This window comes from Trachypithecus francoisi, unplaced genomic scaffold (genome assembly GCF_009764315.1).
Source record: "Trachypithecus francoisi isolate TF-2019V2 unplaced genomic scaffold, Tfra_2.0 Lachesis_group3, whole genome shotgun sequence".
In the NCBI taxonomy this organism is placed as follows: Eukaryota; Metazoa; Chordata; class Mammalia; order Primates; family Cercopithecidae; genus Trachypithecus; species Trachypithecus francoisi.
The window spans coordinates 50597491-50623593 of NW_022681468.1; the positions used below are offsets into that span (position 1 = coordinate 50597491).

General features: G+C 41.3%; 1 protein-coding gene across 5 annotated transcripts in view; it reads right to left on the reverse strand.

Moving 5' to 3' along the window:
- Positions 1-26103, reverse strand: part of SAMD4A (sterile alpha motif domain containing 4A) — a 229323-nt gene that overhangs the window by 62874 nt on the left and 140346 nt on the right. The gene's annotated exons all lie outside the window — the stretch shown is intronic.

Below are 26103 nucleotides of genomic sequence, written 5' to 3' on the forward strand. Positions count from 1 at the left end.
GAACACATCATCGGGGTGTCCTTTTTCACCTTGTGACCACCAGCACTTGTCAAGAAGAGCAGTGAGTCAATTGCTTGAATGGAGGTACCAAAGGATATTTTAAAACTGTGTCTCCTAACTCCTGTCTTGAGCTGAACCACAGGCCAGGTCTTCCTTCATGGCCGCTGAAGCTTAAAGGCTCACAGATAACATGGAACAGTGGCTCTCACTGATCAGGTAAGGACAGGCATCATCAGAGGATGCCTAAATCCTATGGCCAGCAGGGCCTTGCAGCCACATGCATGACCAGGATTTCTGAGTATGAAACCCTAAAGTCTGCCTTGATCAAACAGCATTTTTTTCTTTTCTTTCTAGTTTTAGGAGAAGGGCTGTAAATAATTAAAAATGTATTATGTAGCCCTGGCTAATTCTTAACTTAGCTCCTTGATAAAAGGAGAACAGCAGATTCTCAGCATGGCAGCGAGCAGGGCAATTTACTGATTAGGGAATTGGTTCTTGTTTTCATTAAAGCATTCAATCTACATGTCAAATGCAACAATACACATAAATGACCATTCAAAAAAAACACACAATTTGAGTTTACACTACTAATTAGATGATTTTTTTGTGTTAATTAGGAGAAATTGGATGGTTTAGGCTCTCCTGGCTCCTTAATTATATTTGATTGAATCGCCATGTGATTCAGACAAGCTCTGGAGGCTCCACAACACCCCAATTCCCACTTTCACTTCACCTTCAGCCTCTTACCAAATTCTAAATCATCACAGCCTTACCCTGTAGGTGTTGGAACATGGTGAGATTGGTACTGTGTTTGTAAAATTGATTTACTGTGGTCTGTAATTACACATAACGATTTGAATTTTTGACTTGGCACTGCATTTTTCATTTAAACCGTACCGTTCTTCTCTGCCCCAGAGAAACAGCATTTACGTAATTGCTCTCAACTCATCTATTTGGGTATTATAAATCAGTCGTGCAATAAAAGACTTCCAGAGACACAGCAAGCTCGAGGTTCCTCACATAATTCAGCGCCCAGGACCGTTCCAGCTTAAGGACAGGAATTGAACAGTATTCATTTCTTACTGGATACGAAATTGAGAGAGTTGCCTGGAGCTACAGACCCCGGCAGCAAAAAGAACAGGCTGTGAGGGCGATCAGGAGGGCTGGGCTGAGCCCAGATGCCAGCTCAGATCCAGAGGCTGGGCTCCCTTTGCTCCCGTTTACTGCTGGTTCCCCCTCACCTGTTATACAAACTAGGTGGTGTGTGTGTGTGTGTGTGTGTGTGTGCACGCGCATGTTCATCTACATGTCTATATACCATTGACCTTCATTATTCATGGATTCTGTATTTGTAAACTCATGTATTGCTAAAATTCATTTGGAACCCAAATCAATACTAGTAGCCTTTTCAGGGTCATACACAGACACAAATACAGCAGCCAAAAATCCCAGTCTCCCCACACACTTGCTCCCAGCTGAGGTGGAGCAAAGTGAAGCGCTGCTTTCTTGTTTCAGCTCTCTACTATAAACAAGTATCCTTTTGTGGTCTATTTAGTGCCATATTTTTCACATTGTTGTGCTTTCTGTTGACAATTTCGGTACAAAATGGCCCCAAGGCTGGGCGTGGTAGCTCACCCCTGTAATCCCAGCACTTTGGGAGGTTGAGGTGGGTGGATCACCTGAGGTCAGGAGTTCGAGACCAGCCTGGCCAACATGGTGAAACCCTGTTGCTACTGAAAATACAAAAAATTAGCTGGGCTTGGTGGCAGGCACTTGTAATCCCAGCTACACGGGAGGCTGAGGCAGGAGAATCACTTGAACCCCGGAGGCAGAGGTTGCAGTGAACCAAGATTGTGCCATTGCACTCCAGCCTGGGTGACAAGAGCAAAACTCCATCTAAAAAAAAAAAAATGACCCCCAAGCATGGTGCTACAGGGATGCCTAGTGTTCCTGAGAGCAAGAAAAGAGGGCTGTTGGGGCTGGGCGTGGTGGATCACACCTGTAATCCCGGCACTTTGGGAGGCTGAGGCAGGTGGATCACCTGAGGTCAGGAGTTGGAGACCCGCCTGGCTAACATGGCGAAACCTCGTCTCTACTAAAAATACAAAAATTAGCCAGGTGTGGTGTTGCATGTCTGTAGTCCCAGCTACTCGGGAGGCTGAGGCAGAATTGCTTGAGCCCAGGAGACAGAGGTTGCAGTGAGCCGAGACTGTGCCACAGTACTCCAGCCTGTGCAACAGAGTGAGACTCCATCTCAAGACAAAAAAAAAAGGAAAAAAAGGCTGTTGTGATAAGCTTCATTTAGGTATGAATTATAGTGTTCTTGGTTGTGAGTTCAACATTAATCAATAATATACATTAAATAAACAATCTTTAAACAGAAACACACATAAAACAACATTATGTACTGATAAGTTGACAAAAATATTGCGACCAAAGGCTTGAAGGAACCCAGCCCTGTTTTTCCCCTAGGAGCAATCATTCAATATTCAATAATTCAGTGTTCACAGCAACTTTATAGAATGCAATTACCCTGAATGAGTAACAGACTATCTATACACATAAATACAAACTCTTCACTTTACCTTCCATCTTGTGACCCACCACATTTTTCTCCTAGACTGGTGGTTCTCAACCTTGGCTGTACATTTTAACTTCCTTTGGGCCTTTAAAAAAAAAACCCTGATGCCCAGGCCTCATCCAGAATAAGTCACTGAGAATCCCTGCAGCAGAGTCAGAGCATTTGTACCTTTAGATGCACAAGATTGTACTTGGTGGCTTTAGTGGATAGCCAGGGTCAAGAACCACTGCAATGGGCTGCCTTCCTGCCTCAGTACTTTCCCCCAAACTTTGTCCCACATCTTGGACAGTCCAAACCTCCCCATATTGGCTGGTGCTTCTGCCTGGTCTTAATAAGATGCCTCAAAAGAACGGGCATCTTGTTTTGTTTTCATGGTGCTTTTAAAAGACAAAATTCATATCCTCACTTTTCCCATCAATGATTATCTTATTTGCTTTGGATTCCCATGCAAAATTCTGCTCAGGTTCTTTAGCTCAGGGTTTATCACTCTTGCCCTGCTCTCTGGATAAAGTAAATGATATTTTGAACCAGTGTTCCAATCCAAATGATAGCTGGGCAGGAATGCCTAAAGACTCCCTAGACAAATATTTTGACTCCTGGGCAATAGTGCTTGCCTCTTGTGGTCATTTTCACCCTTGTAAGTAGGAAAGAGAGGGTCAGGGGTCAGCCTCAGGCCCCATTTGAATGTGAATCAGCTACAGAAAGCTCCAGGCACATTTTCTCTTAGTCTGGAAATTCAGCTGGTGAGAGCATAACCAACTCACAAATAGTAAAAAATCACATTCTAGATCCATGGACCAGTAGCACTGGCATCACCTGGGATCTTGTTAGAAGGGTTGACTCTTGGGCTTCACCCCAGACCTCCTGAACCAGGATCTGCATTTTAACAAGACCTCAGGAGATTTGTGTGTACGTTCAAGGTTAAGATGCACTAACTACATATGCAGCTCTTGCTGGCTGATACTTGTTCTGTTGATGTTGGGGTAGGCATCAACCAAAACAAAAACGGACTGCTGAAGGGAGAAGAATTTGGGATTTGAGTTGGAAGTCATGTGACCCTTCTGTACTTCCGTACCTAAAGTTTTCCCCATTAGTAGATAACAAAGGCTACATTATGTGATTATTGGAAAAAATCTAATCATTTAATGCACATTAAAATGTTTTGCATATTGTAAAGTGCTCTAGAAATATTAGTTGTTAGCTGTTAGAGTAAGAATATCTTGGTATAAACCAACACTGCTAATGGAAAAAGCATCTCAAAGTACTAGCTAATCTAATGACATTCATGCAGCATTTTCAGCCTATTACATGTGGCATGAAAAAAATATCTCTGATTACTTGATAGTGTTTCACAGATTTACAAGAGGTAATTCTCCATCATGGTCTGTCATACTGAAGAGAAAGTTCACCTTGCTCTTTCAAAATCTTTACCTATACTGACAAACTTCTGCTCTTCCTGGTAAGAATCTTTTTCCTTTCATTCAGATTCAACTTGGTTTTTCCTTTCCTCTCACACATTTTAAGTGTCCACATTTCATGTGTATTTTATGGAGGGTCAGGGGATGTGAATCACCTCCTTTTCCACTAAATTTCAGTGCCCAGAACTCTTCATGAGAGCTTGTCTTTGTCCTGACATTTGTAAGCAATACAGATTGACTGAAATCCTTATTAAAGATTCTAAGTACCTCCATTATATTAAGAAATTCAGGCTGAGAACCTATTACGTAGCTGGGTGACATTGGGTTCCTCATATGCAAAGCAAGAGGTTGGAGCAGATGAATTCATTCATTCATCAGATATTTGTGGAGTGCCCACATGTGACATGCCCTAAAAGCTGAGGGCACAATGTTGAAAAAGGCATTACATACAGCCCAGTGGATGGTCTCTCAGCCCCTCCCAGAGCCAGTCTCCTGTGATACTGTTAGCCTGTTTATGCACTGCAGTTCTCTCTCACACCCCAGCTCATTTGGATGAGATATTATTGTCCCCACATTATTTCTCCATATTTTAAAGTCTGCCTTATGATACCAATGGAACAGCCAGCCAGGGTGTCAGGGTAAAGGAGCTAGCTGTTCACAAGGGCTGGATTCTGGAGAAGGGAATGCACCAAATTATACCTTTCTTCCCTGTTCCCAGCTCTCCTAATGCTCTTGTTTTTCCTGTATATGTAGGCTCTCATGGAAGGGTAACTGAATGAATGAACTCTCTTTTTGCTGTTTCCTCCTTACGTGCCCTGGGCTGGGGATACTGTACTGCTATTTTCCCAAATGCAACCCGAAGACCCACCCATGAGGCCCACTGTTCCCAGTCCTTTGGCCTCCAAAGAAGAGGCCGCAGGAGAGTGCACACAATAGTATCAGCTACCATTTGCCAATGCCGACTATGTGTCAGCTTCTTGGCTAAATGTGTATACACGTTGTTCCATTTAATCTTCATTTAATGCTCTCTGAAGCAGATCCTATCATTACCCTCCTCCCATCCCCATTTCATAGATAGCAAGCTGAAGTGCAGAGAGGATAGCTGACTTGTCAAAGCTCAGATAGCTGAGTAGTGGAAAGACCCAGAGTTCAAAATCCAAGGTTCTCTCACTTGCAAGCCTGTGTTCTTAGCCTGACACCATGCTGCTTCTCATGGCAGAAAGAACTCTGGGCTTAGCTACTGACCCTGACTCTGAACAATCGATATTCAAAACCCTAAACAAGTCTACTAGCTTTTCAGGGCTTCAGTATGCTCACCTGGAAAATAATTACAATAATGGTAATACCTTATTCCATCTACCTCTTGGGGTTGCTGTGGGGGTCCTATGAATGGATGCGTCCTGCATTATTCCTTCCTTCCTTCCTTTCCTTCCTTCCTTTCCTTCCATCCATCCATCCATCCATCCATCCATCCATCCATCCATACAATATTTGCTGAGCATCTGCCTGGTGTTGGGCATATACTAAGCACTAGGAAGGATGATAATGAAGGCCAACTAAGATGATGTATGGGAAGATGTTTTTTGGAATGAAAAAATGATAATTGTTATCTTCCTGGAGAGTTAAGTTAACCTCATTCACTCATGCAACGAACAGTGAGCATCTCTGCATAGATACTGTACTAGTCACTAGGAATACTGATGCCAAAAAGAATATTAATAAAAAACCAGGCTGCACAGATGCAAACAGTATTTTCTATCATTTATTAAGCCATCACCTTCTATCATTCAGAAACACGCAGCAGCTAGAAGCCACAAGGCAGTGTTAATATTCTAAGTAACACTTTCCATGAAGGTGAAGAATTGCTGAAGGATGTAAAAATTTTAGGTGATTTCAATTTCAATTAATTTGCCACAGTATCTCTAGGACTAATGAGAGCTTTTGAGGAGGGGGTAGTGTACCAGGACCAAGATGCCTCTCTGAATTCTCCATTTTAGAGGGACAGTATCAGGGGATCTATAAGAAAGTCAAAAAAACCGTTCTTGCTTCTGTGGTAAACATACTGTTTCCCTGTCTGCAAGTTGGCTATTCCATGCAGTCATTTATAATTCATGGCTCTGAGTAGCATAAAGATTCCCTATAACTGAATTAGAAATCACCTGTCCAACCACATGGAAAGCATCTCTTTTTCATTTGGACTTTCCCCAAATGGTGCACAAAGCTTATGGTTCTGCTCTTCTGTGGGTGTTCTGAGGGCAGGGTAGGCAAGCATCTACACAAAACATCAAACCAGAATCTTTTAAATTCAAATTAAATGCTGGAGGAGCAGCAGACCTAAGAGAAACACCTAGATGGGTTTTTTCCTCTTTAAAAATATAAGATAACCATAATGTCTCTCTGAACAAAAAGCTGTGCTTCAAGAATGGTTCTCCCAGAAATGAACACTGACTCACAAGGTGCCAGATGGGGTCGGTATAGAGCTTTTCATTCCTGAGTCAGGCTCTCAAGGTAATTGGCAGAGAGCAATGCCAACATTTTATTGAAAGTAGAAGTTGTTGCTATTGTGTATGTGTCCAACAGAGTTGGCCCTGAGGGAATTTAAATGATGGTGCTACATTTCTTGATCCCTTCCTCCAAGAACATTATTTTCAGAAGACTGGAAGGTATAAGTAACACTGCAATTTGTCTCCCTCATGTATTTACCCCCGAATTAACTCAAAATCCCAGAACTTTAAAACAGGAAGAAACATTAAATATATGATTAGATGAATATCATCTAATCCACTCCCCTTGCAGTTAAGGAATCAAAGACCTAGAGAAATATGGCAATTGCCCAAGATCACTCAACAAAGTTGATGTTGACGCTAAGACTTAGAACCCCAATGTTTTCGGTCTTCATCTTTCATAGCACATCAATGGTCATTAGTTTTCATATCAATATCTTTTTGACAAAGAAGGGTAAAAAAATAAACTTGGTGATCTAAAGCAGATAATTCCTTATTTAACACCAGAGCTATACATTGCAGGGCCCAAATGTTGAGGCCTATAGATTTGTACAACAGCTTGAACAGCATAAACACAGCAGGAAGTAGGACATCAAATAAACAATTGTATGCCAGTGGGGTTGTTCCAGAACCAGAGCTGTCACATCTTCACTCTGGGCTGGGATTTTCCAGGTCTGGGCACTCTGAATACCTATCCTTCTCATATTAGCTGTCCACCACACGAGACATATTACGGGACCTTCTCGTTTTTGCCTAACTGGTCAGAGGGACTGCCACCATTGATGTGAAGTATTGTTTGTGGACTGGAAAAAGCAACATCTTCTTCAGCCAAAGCTGAAGTCACCATGGAAGACTTATTTCCCCATTAATACTTAATCTTTTTAATCAGTTTAGGTTGTATTTATTTGTGTCATTTTTATTATGAAAATACATTTATGCAGAGGTTTACAAATGGGATATTTATATGTAGACTGCTAGAAGCCATCATTTATCTACAAAATTCTATAATAAACTGTCCAATTTGTCATTTTAAAAGACTGGGCATTTTCACAAGGATGTCACTATTTCTAAGACCTAGGCCCTAGAGATAGTTATTTATTATTTGCTGGCACTTTACAACTAAGCACAACAGTAGAATCTCTTACTTTAGAGCCTGAAAAAAACTTCGGGGATCATTCAATTAATCTTTCCATTCTCTCCAGCCCAGTTTCTGGATAAGACAATGGAAACCGAGAGAAGGAAAGTGACAGGCTAAAGGTACCATTGCCAATGAGAAGAACTGAACTCTAGATCTAATCTTCTTCCATGTGGAAACGTGATCTTCAGGCAGCCCCTTACCTTCCAAATGCAGCCCTCATTTAACTATCAGAAATAGGCAACATCCTATTGATAATGAGAGTTATGAGGGAAGATTACTATCAAGAAAAGTAAGAGCTTAAAGAGGAAGCTCTTGAGAGGTAAAGGCATTTCAAACACTCCCCAATAAAGATTTCTATTTAAGAGAGATAGATTTATCCCTATTTAAAATAAATGGCTCTGAGTAGCATAAAGTTTGGTTTCATTATCTAATCCTCAAAATTGAAATAATTATGGATAAGATAGTTATTATTTATTGGGGTGTAGGGACTACACAAAGAGATCTAAATACATGCCATTCATTGATGCGCACATTCACTCATTTATTCATTCAACAAGCATTTATTAAACATCTACCATATGCCAGCCAGAGTTTTAGACAATGGAATGCTGTGGTGAACAAGACCAGGTTCCTGACCTCTTAGAATTTATATTCTAGTGGGGGAGATAGATAATAAACAAGTAGACAATTAAAATAGCCTATTTATGCGAATGTTATCTCTGTTCCTTCTGAAAACTCACAAAAATGACAGCAAAGGCACAAGCTCATGAGGACAAAGAATGCAAGAGAGAAGATGATAGGAAATGATAAGGTTATCAGCAGATCACTTGAAGTCAACAAAGTGTTGTAAGCTGGGAGACTGAAGGACGTGAGGGAACTGACTCAGAAGACCTGAGAAAGTTGGTGTGTGTGCCCACAGCAAGGGAAAGCATGGCAGTTTATGTGGTAGAACTTCCAAGAAGCCCAGGACTTGGAGAGCAGGTACCTCTGAAGGCAGGGGTGCAGGGAGGGACTGGAAAATGGTAGTTTAGGGGACCTGATGCTAAGCCATTCATAGACAACCCGTTTTTGCTTGGGTTTCACGTGCAGGCAAAAAAAATTGGTTTGTTAGAATTTATGTTTAAGGTACAGAGAGACCCTGAGATTCTCCCTTCTACCCTGCTCAGCAAGGCAATTGTCATCTTAGCACCTTACTCCTAACAGGCCCTAGGACCCTCACAGTAAGGCTTATATCCCTCAGGAGGAGGCTGGTAATGGGTTTCTTTAATGGTAATGGACTAGTCCATGAGAAAAGAATTGCAGATGGTGATATATGTGAGTTTCATAAAAACAGGCAGGTTAGGTTCCTATCTGATCTTTCTTGGTGAAATCTACACACACAAGGCTCTAGTCCCTTCCTCTTAAATAAAAGGAAAGCCAAGAATCAACAGATAACTGAGGAATGCTTCTCACTTGAGAAAGAGTCCAAAACAACAGAAGAGAAAAAACTCTGAGAAACACAGATAATATTGGGAGCAGAAGAGAACTCCAAAAATCAAATGTGATATCTTCAGAGACATTAGAAAAGCTTTGGCAGCCATGAAATAAGAACAGAATGCAATACAAAAAGGAACCTTAAAAAGACAAAAAAGAACTCTTGGAATTTGAAAATATGATAGCAGAGATTTAAAATTACATAGTATGTTTTAAAGATCAAGTTATATGAATCATCTAGAGAGTAGAACACAAATATTAAAAGTAGAACAAAATCGACAGGAGAAGAAACATTAAGGAGATTAGAAGATCAATAGAGAAGAGCTATTATCTAATTTGCAATTCTTTAAAGAGCAAGGAAGAAAATTAATGAGAGGAAATTATTTTGAAAATTCAAGAAAATTTTCTAGAGCTGAAGAAGCAAATATTTTAGACTAGGAGAGCTAGACTGAGGGTAACTGACACAGATGGGAGTAGGAGAATAGAAGGATGTCTTCAAGAAAAAGATTGTATGTAGACCCAGAGAGGACTTTCACAACCACTTATGGGTGGCATTTAGTACTTCTTTTTAATTTGAGGAAATCAAGGCCAAGAGAGGTTAAGGTATTTCTCCAAGGTCACACATGTAATAATCAGTGGAACTGGGACTCAAACCCAGGTCAGTCTCACGCCAACATGTGTGCTCTGAACCACAACTTGATATTGCCCAAGACCTTTCTGGACTCTGATTCTGCCGTTCAGTATACTAGCAACCCTGCCAGATATGTGTCATCAACACATGTTCTGGAATGAAACAGTGTGTCACAAAGAAGGGAATGTTGAGAAATAAGGGGTCATTTGTCCTAATTCTCCCTTCAATCCTAGAAACCAGGCCACCCCCATTGCTAGATTTGGGAGTTGTGGATCAGAGCTGGAACAATTTGGGAAAGTTAGACTCAACTTTCAATGATAGGACTTGAAGAAAAGCAAACTTCTCCAGCACCAAAGGAAGCCTTCAAGTCTACTCTGTCATGGGCTTAGGGCTATGATTCCCAGTGGGACCCTCATGACCATCATGGACCCATTTTATGTTCATTGTATAGACTTGGCAGTGGGGTCTACACAATTGTGTAGACTTGGGTCTACTCCGATTGTGTAGACTTGGCAGTGGGGTTAAGTTGAAGATAAATCTGGATGTCAAGCAGGTTTCCTTTCCTCTAGAGTTCTGACAGCCCAGCCAAAGCCCCATTCAAATCCTTGTCAGTCTGGAGGATTCCAAGAGGCTGAGTCTAAGCTGACTGTTCTAAAAGAAGGAAGTGGAATGAGAAAAGGTGTCCCTTTGAACCCTTCTTTCCCAAAGTCAGGATTCTTTTTTTTTTTTTTTTTTTTTTTGAGATGGAGTTTTGCTCTGTCACCCAGGCTGGAGTGCAATGGTGCGATCTCAGCTCACTGCAACCTGTGCCTCCTGGGTTCAAGCGATTCTCCTGCTCAACTTTCCAAGTAGCTAGGATTACAGATGCCCACCATACGCCCAGCTGATTTTTGTAGTTTTAGTAGAGATGGGGTTTCACCATGTTGGCCAGGCTGGTCTCGAACTCGTGACCTTAGGTAGTCCACCTGCCTCAGCCTCCCAAAGTGTTGGGATTACAGGCGTGAGCCGCAGTGCCTGGCCCAAAGTCAGGATTCTTAAGGGAACTCTCCAGGACATGCTTTGTTTCTTTCAGTCTGTGTCATTTAGGGTGGGAGTATGGTCTCACAGGGTTAACATCTCTGGAAGTAAACCATTTACACAATATGATGTAGTAGAGTTAAAAATAAAACAAAACAAAACAAAATAAAACAAAAAAACAACTAGCCTGCAGGCAAAAGCAATCTAGGTCAAAGAGTTTCAGCAGGCCTTTTACTAAGAGTCACACTATTTTGAGAGTCCAACTCTTGAGTGTATAAAGCTTCTTGCTCCTAAGCCATTGCTGGAGCAGCCAAAAACACAAAGCCTTGGTTAAGGAGAGGAACATAGCCTTTCTTTCATGGCCACTTTGTGGCTATTCTTCCAGTAGTGAAGCCTCAAGAAGTAAACATGAAATCCTTTCCTTGCTCTGTTCTTTAAGAAAAAGCATTCATTCCTTGTGTTGACCCTTCTAAAAAGTTTGTTTATGCAACTGCAAAATAATGGAAGGCAGCTCACACGCAGACATGCAGTCGTGAATGGGGAGATAGTCACGAGCGTGACCCCAGCTCTATCCCAGTTGAGTGCTTAAAGAGCTTTTCTCTGGGCAACTGCTTCTCTAGCACCCCATAATTAGCCTGGCCTCTGAATTGCATATAGATTGAATAGCTGGGGGAAGAGGAGCAAGAGAATAGCTCTAGAGGCAAATAAAAATTATGCAGCTGTCTCTAGCGAGAGAGAGAGAGAGAGAGGAGAGAGAGAGAGAGAGAGAGAGAGAGAAAGAGAGAGAGAAAGAGAGAGAATCACCAACAGAAAATTGGGAAAGAACTGTGACCATACACAGTTTTACATTCTCTTTCACAAATATCATAGATGGAGCAAAAAAAAAAAAAAAAAAACCTTTAAGCAACACATTTGCTTGCAAGACATCTCATTTTTCTGAGTATTGACAATACTCATTCCTGAACAACAGTGAGGACTGCAAAGATGCTTACCTTGAATTTAGGATCTGCAGTTCAGATCTACTTTCAGGGACTGCCTAGCCTCAATTACATTGTCAGTCTCACACCCAAAGTAGAGACACTCTTGGGCATCAAAGACTCTCAGACTTTGAAATTTAGCACACAATATTTTGAGATTCCAGGTGAATTTGGAGCTACATTGCCAAAAGTAAACAAATCTATAAATGTGGTCATTTTTACCCAAAGATGCCATTATGGACTTTTAGATTAATACTTGTATGCAACATTGTGTTGGGGTATTAACATTATGCTAAATCTAGCAGAATAAATAACAACATTGTAGGCACAAAATAATTTCTCTTCTTCTTTTTTTTTTTTTTTTTTTTTTAGAGACAGGGTCTTGCTCTGTAGCCCAGGCTGGAGTGCAGTGGTGCAATCATAGCTCACTGCAGCTTAAATTCCTGAGTTCAAGAGATCCTCTTGCCTCAGCCTCCCAAGTAGCTGGGGCCACAGGTGTAAGTCACCACACCTGGCTAATGTTTTGTATTTTTTGGTAGAGATAGGGGTCTAGCTATGTTGCCCAGGCTGGTCTTGAACTCCTGGACAGGAAATCCTCCCTGCTCGGCCTCCCAAAATGTTGGGATGACAGGTGTGAGCCATTGCCAAAATAATTTCTTGAATAACGATGAACATATGTGAACAATACCCTTTCTCACAATGTAGCTCCCTAAGGCCTCATGACTACACCCAAATTCTCCCAACTTTGCAAGCATGCTGCAATCTTGAGCATTCTCCCAATACATGCATTGGATGTAGACCCAGGCCAAATCCTCATGTCAGTGTCTCTCCTCAGCAAGTTCTCTAACTCCTGATATATTTGGGAAGCCTACATCTTCTGCATTTAGAAGCACCACTGAGAGGGGCATTGCAGTTGCCACCTGTCCTGCCCCCCAACTTCATATAAATGTGACTTGTTAAAAACAACAAAAGCCACTTAAATAATCCCAACATACAATCAGAGAAGAAGAAAACATAAATACTTAATACTTAATAATCCCAACATATAATCAGAGAAGACTGTTAGACACATTGCCAAAAAAATCATCTAGAGAAATCTTTTCAGTATTTATTGTTTTAAATACTTTATATTCACTTTGTTAGAGACTCTCAGGAACTGAGGACCTTACCCCCATTTAAGAGTTCCTGCAAATGAAGATTAGCAAGCAACTAAGAAAATTCATATTCTGAATCACAGTTTTACTCAATGGGAAAAGAATTTGATTTAAAAAAAAGGTTGTTTCAACAACTTTTTGGAAATATATATACTGCGTAAAATGAGACATCTCTGTAATATGTGTTTTGTCTCCTATGTTTCACCTGGATACTAACAAGAGATAAGGAGAGTATATTCAGTTTCTTAATACTACTTACCCTCTCGTCAGCCCTTGTCTTCTGAGAAAGTTTAATTTCTAGGCTCTGTAGGACAGCGTTGGGTGCTTTACCTATTGATTGATGCTGGCCTCTCAAGAAACTGGAGCTGAGGAATACATGTCTGACTTTGTTTTGACTTGGGTTTAGCAAAAGTTGTTTGTTTTTTAACCGAAAATGGGTATTTTTTGAGACAGGGCAAAAGCTGAGTGTCCCTGCTTCCACTGTGAAAATATTTGATTTAGTGGTACTTGAATAAGACCAGTAACATGCTAAATATTTATCAGATCTCTTAAAACAAAGAGCCTTCAAAGAGTCCACTTTTCTTATAAAAGAATCCATCTTGATGAAACTACAATCATCAAGCAAGAATGGCTTTCAAGTGGCCTGTGATTCAGGTGCCAAGCAACAGAACTTGGTGATCCTCTGATTTTTTTTTTCTTTAAGATAAGAAAGGATAAAGAATCCACATTTATAACTGTAGCATGCTCTGAACTTTCTTCATCACCATGACCTTAAACAGTATTATTTTTGCCAATTTTCTTTTCTTTCTCTATGGCAGAGACTAAGGAACTAATGATACTGTGTTTCCTATTAATAAACTCTAATACGTTTCTAAATTATCAGATCACTCCTTATTTAGCATTATTATTCCAGGCTGAATCATCCTGTTTTTTTATTTTAGGCTATCTTCTTTTTCCCCTCTTTCTTCACTAACATCTTCATATATTTCTCATGTTATATATTTTTAATAGGCAATACATGACATTAATATGGTGCTTACTTCGAACAGCAGGATGATAAATAATTCCCCCACCCACCCCTGTCCACCAGACTTCCCTTCACACTCCAGGGAGCAGTTACTGATTTTTTTTCACACTTCTTTTTAAAATTAGGGGGACCAAAACCACATTAGATTTTTCAGGTAGTATGTAGTCAATGCTGAATATAGCGGGAGGCTGTCTATCTGGCTTTGACGCATCCCACTTCTCCTAGACATTTTACCCTCCTCCCCCACCCACCCCAAAATGAGTGCTATAGACTCATCAGCAGCACTCTCTGAGTTGAAGATTCTTCTACTTTGGAAGCAAAGAATAAAAGTTGTAAGAAGGATCCTTAGGGGTCATCCAACCCCACACCTTCATAAAGAAGTGAGAATCCCCGTGAGTTTAAGATCATACACTGAGTTGGAAGTGAATTCACTATGGCACATTTTTTTTTTTCCTTTCAAACACTCTGCCCTCTTGGGACTGGCCACACTTCCCTGGCCTGAATGTGTGTGCACAGCCTCATTTATTCCTATTAAATCCTATTATGTTACTTAAGGATAATTTGTTAAAGAGTGAATAATATTCTTATCATTATTAGTACTTTAAAAAATTATTCCTGTTCATAATGGATCCCAAAGAAGCACAATTTTACCTTACTCTTTATTCTTTTAAAACCCGGTCCACTTTAAAGTATTTAGTAATATATATCACTAGAACAATCCTTAAGGGAATAATGGTATTTGTGGAAGGCTGGCTCTTTGTAGAACAGATTCAAAGTATCTTGATTTCAATTTAGCATAATGGGATAGCTTTGTCATAGGGCTTCCCCAGGGATCCTATTCCATCACAGTTTACTGCAGAGGCTGGGCTGGTGGAAGAAGCACCCTTACTATTACCAGCAGTAATAACAACAACAATAAGGGCTATCCTACTGGCAAGTGCTTTACACACATTTCTCATTTAATCCTCACAACCACCCTTAAAGGCTCGTCTTCACTCATCTTCACCACCCTTAACTCATCTTCACTTAACCAACTTGCTGGACCAACCACTACTCTCCATTCCCTCTAAACTACTTATTGATGCTTACTGCTCACTGACTCCCCTAGCACTTTAATTTACTTGTGCCCTTCTGCTCCCACCAGCTGACTTGTAGGTGCACCAAGGGTCAAACAGGTTGTTCTCAAGCCTGTTTATGTCATATGTGCTTATTGTAAATATGTAATTTTAAAACACATCACAGAAACAATGACACACAAGTTATAAAGTTAACTTCAAAAAAACTTAAATGCTTTAGAACTATCCATTATTTTTGCTTAAAAATCTACTGTTGAATTCAGTGTGAGAAAACTATAAGCTAAATTGTAAAAAGAAAAACTAGAATCTAGAGAGAGTCTATGCTCTGATGTTTTTGCAAATGCCTTTAAATTCCAGCTCCATTTTAAAGAAATCAAAGAAGATAACATATTAAGGGTGTGATTTATGCAGGAAAAACATAGAGCAACCTGTTAGGTACCCTTTTCTCAGAGAAAAGGCTATCATGCTATACAAAAGACTGAAAATGGATATAGACATTTATGTTTTAAGATAAAATTATACATTTAAAGTCTTATTTGTTATGATTCCCTTACAATGAATGCATCAACTACCTTTCCGGATCAAGTCAATGAAGAAGCCTTCTGCTGAAATTTATTCTCATTTTATAGATGAGGAAAGGAGGCTTAGAGGTCAAGTAACCTGTCCATAACCATACATCTAGTTATTGGAAAAACTGGACTTTAAAACCAACTTGTCTGCCTTCAAAGCTGTTCTTCATCAAGACTGCCTCATTGTTTACGTCCCAACTTGAATCTCTAAAACACCATTCACAGCCTTATAATTAATTCCTTTTATACAGCAATGTCTTATTGTGCAAAGCAGAAGACTAAAGCATAAAGTAATCCATTATAAATCTTTTAGCTCCATATGGGTTTTGCTGGGCTTTTCCAAAAGGATGCATCTCAGAAAGGCTGGCTGTGAAACAAATCTCTAAAGCAAACCCTGTGCTCCCATTGGCTTCACTGTCTAGCTCTAGCCATGGAATTTGTCTGTGGAAATGGTCCAAAGTTTTAGCAAGGAATGACTACTCTGGAGTAAGTTGGGAGTTTTAGCCTTCCTCCAACCCACAAAAACCCTTTATAGCATTTTCCAGATTTTGGAGCCCCCTGCTCACCTGGCTTCCCCATCTCCACACCCTGCTCTTAACTGACTGATAACTGAGATTTCCTGAGAATGTATTTTACCTAACAGAATGTTGAGAGCTGGGGTGGGGATGGGGGATGGCTGGAATGAGATTTAGTGTTTAAGAGTTAGAAAATACACCCTAGATTGACAATAGTTGATGTCACTAAGATTTACCCTCACCTGAGACCGTGAAATTCAAGGGTTTAATTTTTTGAAATTAAAGATATCAAAGACATGTGTAAGCTACAGTCATGAGACATCTTTCTCTAGTGTAACCTGAGTTTATCCAGGGTATCTTAAAGGAAAAAAAAATCAGTAAATGCAAATTTAAAAGTTTTCTTGTCTATTTGTTTGTAGAACAGCTATAGTTAGTCTATTACTCTAAATCTTGTGAAATAATAGAAATCATAAGACTACAGGGCTCAAAAAGGGTCTTACAGAAGACATCCTGTTCATCTCCTCTTTCCTCCTCCCCTCTTCCAGGCTAGTCCAACTTAAGCCATTTATTCCAGCCAGAATCCATCCTATTTTTAAAGTCTGGTGGGGAATGAGAACACAACTGTCTTCCTCTGTGGCTCATCTAGTGTTTAATAACCCTCACTGTCATTGAAGTCTAAAAAAATCTTCCTGGATGGGGGATGGAGAGCACAGCCTCATGACCCAAGGTGCATGCAGCCCATGGAGGTCTCTGCCTTTTTCCAGGCAGAGGGATCTCCAACGCACGATCAACTAGCCGGCTTCTCACCCACTACAGCATTTTTCTGATCATTCTTCCCCAAGCCCTGGAAAACAGACACTAGGCATGACAAGGAAAAACACAGTCCTGTAAAAACTCTGGACTCTTAGAAACAGGAGAAGGATCAGCCAGTGGCAACATCGAGTCCTCTGAGATATATTGAGTCATGTTTACAATGTAGTATGTATTAGGAAGGCCAGTGCCATACTAAAAAAAGTTTCCCCCAAAGGGGAAGGAAGCTAAAGCTAAAAATATATCATGCCAGCTGTTATAAATGCTTCTCAAAGAAAGCAAACCAACTCTTTCATTAGTTATCTCTTTGAAGAGCAAATGAGGGGTTAAGGAAATAATGGAATTTTTCAGTTACATGCCAGGTTGGCTAGATTTTTGGGAGAGGAAAATTTTCCACCGAGAAAGAAAGTCTGCTGGTAAAAATCAAAATAATTCCATGAAAATTTCAAAGGAACTCCAGACTACATCAGTGGCTCCAAAGGCTTTGGGTGGGGATGATCTGCAGCCTGCAAGATAGAATCAGGGTCTCCATGCTTCACTCTTCCTTTTCAGGTTCCAAGAGGCCATATGCAAAGGCCTCTTTCCTTGCCAGACCCATCTAGAGCTGAGCTGCCTGGTATCTCTCCCTCTTTTGAATATCTGTGTTCTGATGGTTCTTACAGGCTGACTGAAATGCATTTGAAGTGGCTTGTGGCCTTGTGAAAAAAGGTGAAGGGCAGAAGGAAGAGGAAGGACTTCATGAGCAAAACAAGTACCTTTGAAATCGCTGGCTCTTGCCGCATTAGGGGCTGAGAGAAAGGAGGTTTTTTTCCAGTTGCAGATCAGGGGCTCCTAAGGGAGCCACTTTCCCTGAGATTCACTCCCACTCTTGTCCTCCACTTTGCTTGCGGAAGTTGTTTAGTTTCAGATGTTGGCTCTATGAGGCCTAGCAGCCATCTTTTCCATAAATGCAAGGACTTCCTCTATCCCTCAGGAAGACCAAGAACAAGGACCAAACCAATGTCCTCCCCCAACCCCCTCCAAAATCCAGGCACTGAATATCCCAAGTAATTTTTGTTTTTTAACTTTCAATTTTGAAGTAATTATAGATTTACAAGAAATTGCAGAAATACTACCCAGAGAGGTCTCATGTACCCATCACCCAGCTTCCCCCAAGGTGACATCTTACATATCAATAGTGCATTATCAAAATCAGAAGCTTGACATTAATGCAATACAACTAACTAGACTACAGGCCTTATTCAGATCTCAGCTGTTTTTGCGGTCACTAATTTTTTTGGGAATACATTTGTAACTATGGCAGTTCATCACATGTATAAATTCATATAACTACCTCTATAATCAAGGTATGTTTTCAAAAGTCTTAGTATTGAAACTGATTTGGTCAAATAAGTCACAAAAGGAGCAAGAATAACAATAAATGTCACTAAGATGATTATGACAGAAGGCTAAATGATCAATATTATTACCAAATATTTAGTGAAATCCTAGGGACATTTTCTTGTTTATTTTGGAAATTCATTATTTTCATGAACATCTGCTTAGTGAGCTCAGGAATTTATTAAGTCCCTACTGTTCAGCAAACATTTATGGCAGGGTGAGCAGACAAGCTTCAGCTCACATGCCATCTCTTATTGAATTATAGTGGTTGCCTAGAGGGGCATATTGAGGAGGATTCAGAGGCCACATCTGGGCTTAGCAAGCGACGGCCTTCATCCAACAAGGTGCTCTGCCACTGCAGCTGAATCTGTGCCAGGAATTTGACATTTCCAAAATTTCTGTGACTTTTTGAGCCACACATTATCCCAGGTGCTGGGAAATAGGGATAAAGAAGATACAACCCCTATCCCCAAGGAACTCACAGTCGGGAAGGATAGGTGAACATGGTGACCAAAAACTGACACAAAATGCTAAGAGCCGACACCGAGGTGTGTGGGTTGATGCAAAGACTGCTCCCTGCTTCAGAGAGTCACAGAGATGGGGCAATTCAGGCAGGGTCTTACACCTGTGGGCTGTGGAGACCACAGAAGCTGGAGGGTCTGTATGGGGCCAAATCCAGGGTCAGAGAAAAGCAAGAGTCTACTAGCTACTCATGCAATCAAACTCTGAGGATAGGATTAGGAGGGAGAGGCAAGTAATAACATCGATTTCCAGAGGCCTCACTGCCTAGGTTCATATCCCAGCTCAACTACTAAGTAGGTCTGTGATGTTGGTCACATTACCTAACCTTTCTGTACTCCAGTTCCCTTAGTTGTTAAATGGGGATAACAATAATATCCACCTTCATGAGGTTAAGAGGATTCAATGAGTTAATATTTATGTAAAGGGTTTTAAACAGTACCCAATATAAAGTAAACGCTATGTAGGTGTTTGCTATCATTGTTAACTTACTTTTTATGTTCTATGGTACCAAACACATTACTTTTATCATCAGAAAAAATCAAGATTAATAAAATACTAAGATTCCACAATGTACCATGAATCTGTAGAAGTGGACAGCTTAAATGGAGCATTCTGGCATAATTTAGGTATCCAAAGTTTCTGAGTTCTTACCTCATGTTGGGCTAACAAAGCCAGCATGCTTTCAAATCCAAATGTCAATAATGCAAAGAAAAGTCAAGTGTTGCAATTATTTGAATAAAAACAAGTTTCATTTGTAGCTGTAGCACAGAGATTTCTTTCAGGTCCAGGTCCACCAGTGAAGAACAGACAAGGGTCAGAAAGGCAGTCTGGGGCAAGTGAGGTAGCACTGACCACCACACAGGGGAATTCTGTAGGCTCTTAAGAAAGCCAGGAAATACTTATTCTTTGTCTGAGTGGTTTACTTTTTTTCTATAGCAGACCTTAGACAGGAAGCAAACCTAGATATGCTAATCTGGGTTCTATGTGCCTATATTTGGAATTGCCCTTGATGGGTGAAACAAAGTTGACCAAGCCTTGTGTAAGGTTTGTCACAGCCAATACCTTGGTCCTATTTGGTCCTACAGGCTCGTGGTGAAGAACGTGCACATTCTTGCTCTTAGTTAGCATACCCTTGAGTGGCCTTACTAGAACGAGGTACTAATAAATACATTCTTCTCTTTCTTCTGAAGCGCTCTGATGCGATCCAAAAGGCTGCATAACATTTTTCAACCTATCCCAACCCACTCTTCCCTTATCTCATGGTAGAAAAGGTCCTTGAGATGTCACTTGATTTAACCTCTGCAACCAATAAAAGATACTCCTGCCTCTTGATTAATGAAAATAGGTAGATTCTCATTAGATTAGGACTTAGTTTTTGGCTCCTACTCAGCCTTATCCTAATCCCGTCCTTCAAAACTCTATAGCATCTAATTTTTTTTCTTTTTTTTTTTTTTTTTTTTTTTGAGACAGGGCCTTATTCTGTCATTCTGTTGCCCGGACTGAAGTATAGTGGTGTGATCTCGGGTCGCTGCAACCTCTGCCTCCCAGGCTCAAGTGATCCTCCCTCCTCAGCTTCCTGAGTAGCTGGGACTATAGACACACACTACCACACCTGGCTAATTTTTGTATTTTTTATAGAGATGTGGTTTCACCATGTTGCTCAGGCTGGTCTGGAACTCCTGAGCTTAAGTGATCCACCTGCCTCGGCCTCCCAAAGTGCTGGGATTACAGTGAGCCACTGCATCCGGCCTCTATCACCTATTTTTAATGCCTTCTAAACATCACTTTTCTCCATCTCAGTGCTCCAACATCTCAACATCAACATACATCCAAAATCTAGCATGTGACCAGTTTGTCTCCCTCTTACCTCCAATCTCTTTGGAGCCATTAACTTTTTTCATCCCTTAAATACCTACCATGTGCTAAGTGCTCTCACTTTTACCTCTGCTATCCCTCTTTGATAAATCCAGTGGTCAATCCTTGGTCTTCATCTCATTAGCTTATCTGTAACATTTTACTCAGCCGATCACTCTTCTCTCCTGGAAACATTTTCTTTATGTGCCTTGTAAGACACACGCACTTCAGTTTTCTCCAAACTCAAGGGTTTCTCCTTAGTTTATTTTACTGCTTCCCCTGCTTTTCTCCAGCTTTCAGGTTGAGGTGCCCAGGCCTGGGGGCCTCGGCCTTCTTTATCTACAGTCTCAGCCTTTTCTCTCTGCCAGTCTCTGACAATTTCATTTAGTCCCAGCATTAAATACCACCCATGTGCTGCTAACTCCCAAATGTCTATTTTAGACCACTTCACTCTCCCAAACTGCACACTCATATATCCCACTGCCTACTCAGTATCTCCAACAGACATGCCAAACTCATCATATATGACACTGAACTCCTGAGCTTACTCCAAATCCTACTCTATCTGATAAAGACTTTCCCTGTCTCAACTGACAGCAACACCCAGTTGCCTAGGCAAAAAACACTGGAGTCCTCCTTCAATCCTCTCCTTCACACCCTTCATTTATTCTGTCAGGAAATCCTGTTGGCTCTACTTTCAAAATATATCTAGAGCCTGACTGCTTCTCACCCTTCTACTGTAGCCATCCTGGTTTGAGCCATCTTCTCTTGCTGGATTACTGCAACAGCCTCTTAACTGAGGTTTTCCTGTTTCTGTCCTTGCCTTATCTATTCTTAAGACAGCAGCCAAAGAGAACCTTTTAAAATATGAGTTGGATCATGTCACTCTGTTGGAAATCCTCCAATAGCTTTCTGGTTTACTGAGAGCAAAAGTCCAAGTCCTTGCAATGACCTACGATGCCCATTTGGTCTCTAGCCTCTCTGACCACTGTCTACCTTGCTCACTCCCTTTCAGACACCAGACTTCTTGTTTTTCCCCTAGCAAGTCAGCCTTCCTATTTTTCCCCTACCAAGTCAGGCACTGTTTTGTCTTGGGATCTTTGCTCCAGCTTTATCTCTGCTTGGAATACTCTGCTCCAGATGTCCACTTGGCTAACTCCCACTCCTCCTTCAACTCTCTGCTCACACCCCACTTTGTCAATGGGGTCTAACTTGACCACCCTGTTTCATGCTCTAATCTCCTCACTACGTAGGCCTGATCCTACCCTTGTTCTTATTTCCATATCACCTATCATCTTCTACCACACATATACTTTATTTATATACTACAATTTGTATACACTAGACTGCCAGTGCCCCGAGGGAAGGCAACTTTGTCTTATCCACTGATGCATCCCAAGTGCCTTGAGCAGGCAAGACACAACAGTAGGCACGCAATAAACATTTTCTAGGTGAATGAATAAGTAACTCAATAATGTATGTCAGGCTGGGTGTGGTGGCTCATACCTATAATCCCAGCACTTCAGGAGGCTTACGCAGGAGGATTACTTGAGCCCAGGAGTTTGAGACCAGCCTGGGCAACACAGGGAGATCCTGTCTCCACAAAATATACAAAAATTATCTGGGTGTGGTGGTGCATGCCTGTAGTCCCAGATACTCAAGAGGCTGAGATGGGAGGATTGCTTGAGCTCAGGAGGTTGAGGCTGCTGTGAGCCATGATCACACTACTGTACTCCAGCCTGGGCAACAGAACAAGACCCTGTCTCAAAAAAAAAAAAAAAGAAATTTGTCCATATCAGTACTGAATCCTAATCCTAATAATTCCACCTAGAAACATTTCTAGTATCCATTCCTTCTGTTCCATAGGTGCTGCTGTCCTAATGATACTTTTACTACTTCACAACGTTGAAACTTGCTGACTCTGCACTTGTCAATGCCACTCATCTGGTTTGCTCACAGACAATCCATTTCCCCATACAGCATGCCTAGGTGTCACTCTTATGCCTAGGGTGTCAATGCTTGGCCTCTTTGGGGCACTCAGATCCCTTCCCTCAGCCTACTTTTACCATCTGCCTTCACTACCTCTCCCTTTGTGAGCCTTCCGCTTCCCTGTCTTTCATCCTGCCTGTACATTGTAACTCCCGTCCCTTTGCTCTCAGTGCATATTCCTACCCAGGGGCCCCCTCCCCTCCAGATTCTCCTTCCTCTTTCCATCTTAGCTCACTTTCCATTTTCCCTGCAACAGCTTGCTTTTTCTTTTCTGTTTCTTTTCTTTTTTTTTTTTTGAGACAGAGTCTTGCTCTGTCACCCAGGCTGGAGTACAGTGGCACGATCTCGGCTCACTGCAACCTCCGTCTCCCAGGTTCAAGCGATTCTCCTGCCTCAGCCTCCTGAGTAGCTGGGATTACAGGCATGTGCCACCATGCCCAGCTAGTTTTTGTATGTTTAGTAAAGACAGGGTTTTACCATGTTGGCCAGTCTGGTCTTGAACTCCTGACCTCAAGTGATTTGCCCACCTCGGCCTCCCAAAGTGCTGGGGTTATAGGCGTGAGCCACCAATGCCTGGTCTTTTCCCTTTTTTTTTTGAGACTAAGTCTTGCTCTGTCACCCCAGCTGGAGTGCAGTGACATTATCACAGCTCACTGCAGCCAACTCATCAAGCTAATATGTTTTTTTTTAAAGACATGGGGTCTAGCTATGTTGTTCAGATTGTTCTTGAATTTCCGGCCTCAAGCGATCCTCCTATGTTGGCCTCTCAAAGTGCTGGGGTTACAGGTGTGAGCCATGGCACCTGGCCCAAAGGCTTTCTTGATGCTCCAGTTCACAAGGATCTCTCCATTCTGCACATTCACAGCACTTACAGGATAGACCTACATTCAGCTGGCACTTCATCCTATATGCCTTGTGGCAGCTCTTAGAGTATTATTTTACTGCACTTTTATATAACTCATGAATTGTTATATGAAATTTCTATGGATGATAAGTCCAGCAAAAAGGAATATTTAATTTTTAATTGTGATACTGATTCATATATCATATCTCTCCGATTACAGGTTCCTTGGAAGTGTTAACTGGGTCTGCAGCTTTCTGGTATTTCCCATGGACCTAAACACAGTGCTAGGCACACAGAAGATGGACAGGAAGCATTTGCAGGGTAAATGACTGGGAATCCATACAGGGAGGAAGCCACAAATGTTAAGGCACTCTGTTGAAGGCACAATGACTGAGGCGTAAAACAGCAGTGGAATAAACCAAGGTTAAAAACAAAAACAAAAACTAAGGAGGTGGCTTTCTGGTTACTTTTCATTTACCATCATTAATGTAGCTGATAATTTGAAAATGTGTAGTACTAATTGATTTCTGTTTTTATCATCATGTTGTCTTATGCAGATTGTTTTTCCACTTGGAAAGAGGTAAGAAGTGTAGCTCTTCAGTGCAGTAGAAGAAGCCTTAAGTCCAACCCAATTTCTATTGCAGTGGAATGGCCAAAAATCACAGCATATTCAAGGCCCCTTAGAATACTCTGCATGGCTCTGGGCTTAGGATAAGGTGCTTATGTCAGGCACCCATCACAACTGAAAATGAGGGCACAGACTCTGCATATCAGTGTTAACACTTAGCTCCTCACTGTCTTTCCCAGTTTCTTTCATTTATCTATCTAACAGGCACCCCTGGAGTGCTTACTGTTGCTGCTCTAACGAGGCTGGGCATTTACATAATCGTATTTACCTTCACTACAGCCCTCAAAGGTAGATATTATGAATGTTCCAGTTTTACAAGTGGGCACTTTGATTGGGAGAGGTTAAATTACTTGGCCAAGCTGTAGTTAGCAAATTGCAGGTCTGGGATTTGGACCCAGGAGGCGTTGATGCCAAAGTCCTTGTTCTTCCCACTGTCAGGCCACCTCCCAGGTGCTCAGGGTTTATTGACAGAGGCACGAGTTAACAAGTGACCCAAAGGCTTGCAGTTTTGACTCACACAATTGAACCACCATAGGCAATACAGAAGAGTACAGCAATGACATTCACATTTTCTTAAAGAGATATTATTGACATACGAGTGTTGATACGGCCATGAGTGTTTGAATGAAACTTTCTGGAGGGGAGATCTGAGCCCTTTGATCTTCTCTGATGCTCTGGAAGAGGGCTCCAATGCCTGCCTTCTTCCAGAGGTATGTCATCTAGTCATCTGGTTAAGCCTCCAAGTCCTTTTCACTCAAGTATTACATAGGTCTTCAGAGGTCAGTAAGGCCATGACAGTCATCTACAAATTTTCTACCCTCTATGGGGCTGGCTGGGTGGCCACAGCCAGAAACAAGTGCTTGTTGACTACAACCTGATAACTATCTTAAATGTACTAAATGTCAAGACCTGATCCTGAATGTATAAATCAGTGGACAGAAATATATAATGACCCAAGCCTAATTTCGAGACAAATGACATAAAACTCAACGCTTTAAAATACAAAAGACCACGTTTTAAGAAGGCAGGCAGCTTAGAGTTCGCATCTCTCCCAGCTATTGAAGAGTTTTGTAACAATAGCTAGATTCTGTTGCCAATGTAGAAAACTTAGACTAAGAGACTGTCATCTGCCTGCATGTGTCTGCTTTAGAAGTCACAGCCATCACTCCCTATCATACAGAGACGAGGGAACAGTTCCTGCTGGATTACAGTCTATGAAAGATACTGTCATCAGAACCTCTTATATAATAAATTAAGATGCAGTAATCACCTAATTCCCAAAATGTGCAAGTGACCCATATCCAAATGTAAAAGCAGAAACAAGAATTTTTAAAAATCCCATGTTGCAGCAGTATCAATGCAGTATCTTCAGTGTTTGCTTGGTTATTCCACTGAGGTACTGTTTCAGTTCATGTAGCTGTAATTCAACAATCCTACCTATTTGAGAAAGCCATTTAAAGAGGCCTGGTAACCAAAGATCCAAGTAGGGACAGATGCCAAGAAGGCATCACTGCCAATTCTTTTTCTTTTTTTTTTCTCTTCTGAGACCCACTCTGTTGCCCAGGCTGGAGTGCAGTGGCATGATCTCATCTCACTGCAACCTCCGCCTCCCGGGTTCAAGTGATTTCTTAACCTCAGCCTCCCAAGTAGCTGGGATTACAGGCATACACCATCATGTCTGGATAATTTTTGTATTTTTTGGTACAGACGGGGTTTCACCATGTTGGCCAGGCTGGTCTTGAACTCCTGACCTCAAGTGATCTGCCCGCCTAGGCCTCCCAAAGTGCTGGGATTACAGGCCTGAGTCTCTGTGCCAGGGCCCCAATTATTAATCCTCTCATATCTTTTAATTGGGGGTTCCTGCATGAAGACAGGCACATCAGGTCTAATTGCAAAAGCATTCCTTCAAGAAAGTTATCTTGGCACTGCCACTGTGTTCACGGACAGGTGTAAACTAGCACTAAGGAACACTGTTTGAAGACAGGGTGCATTTCCA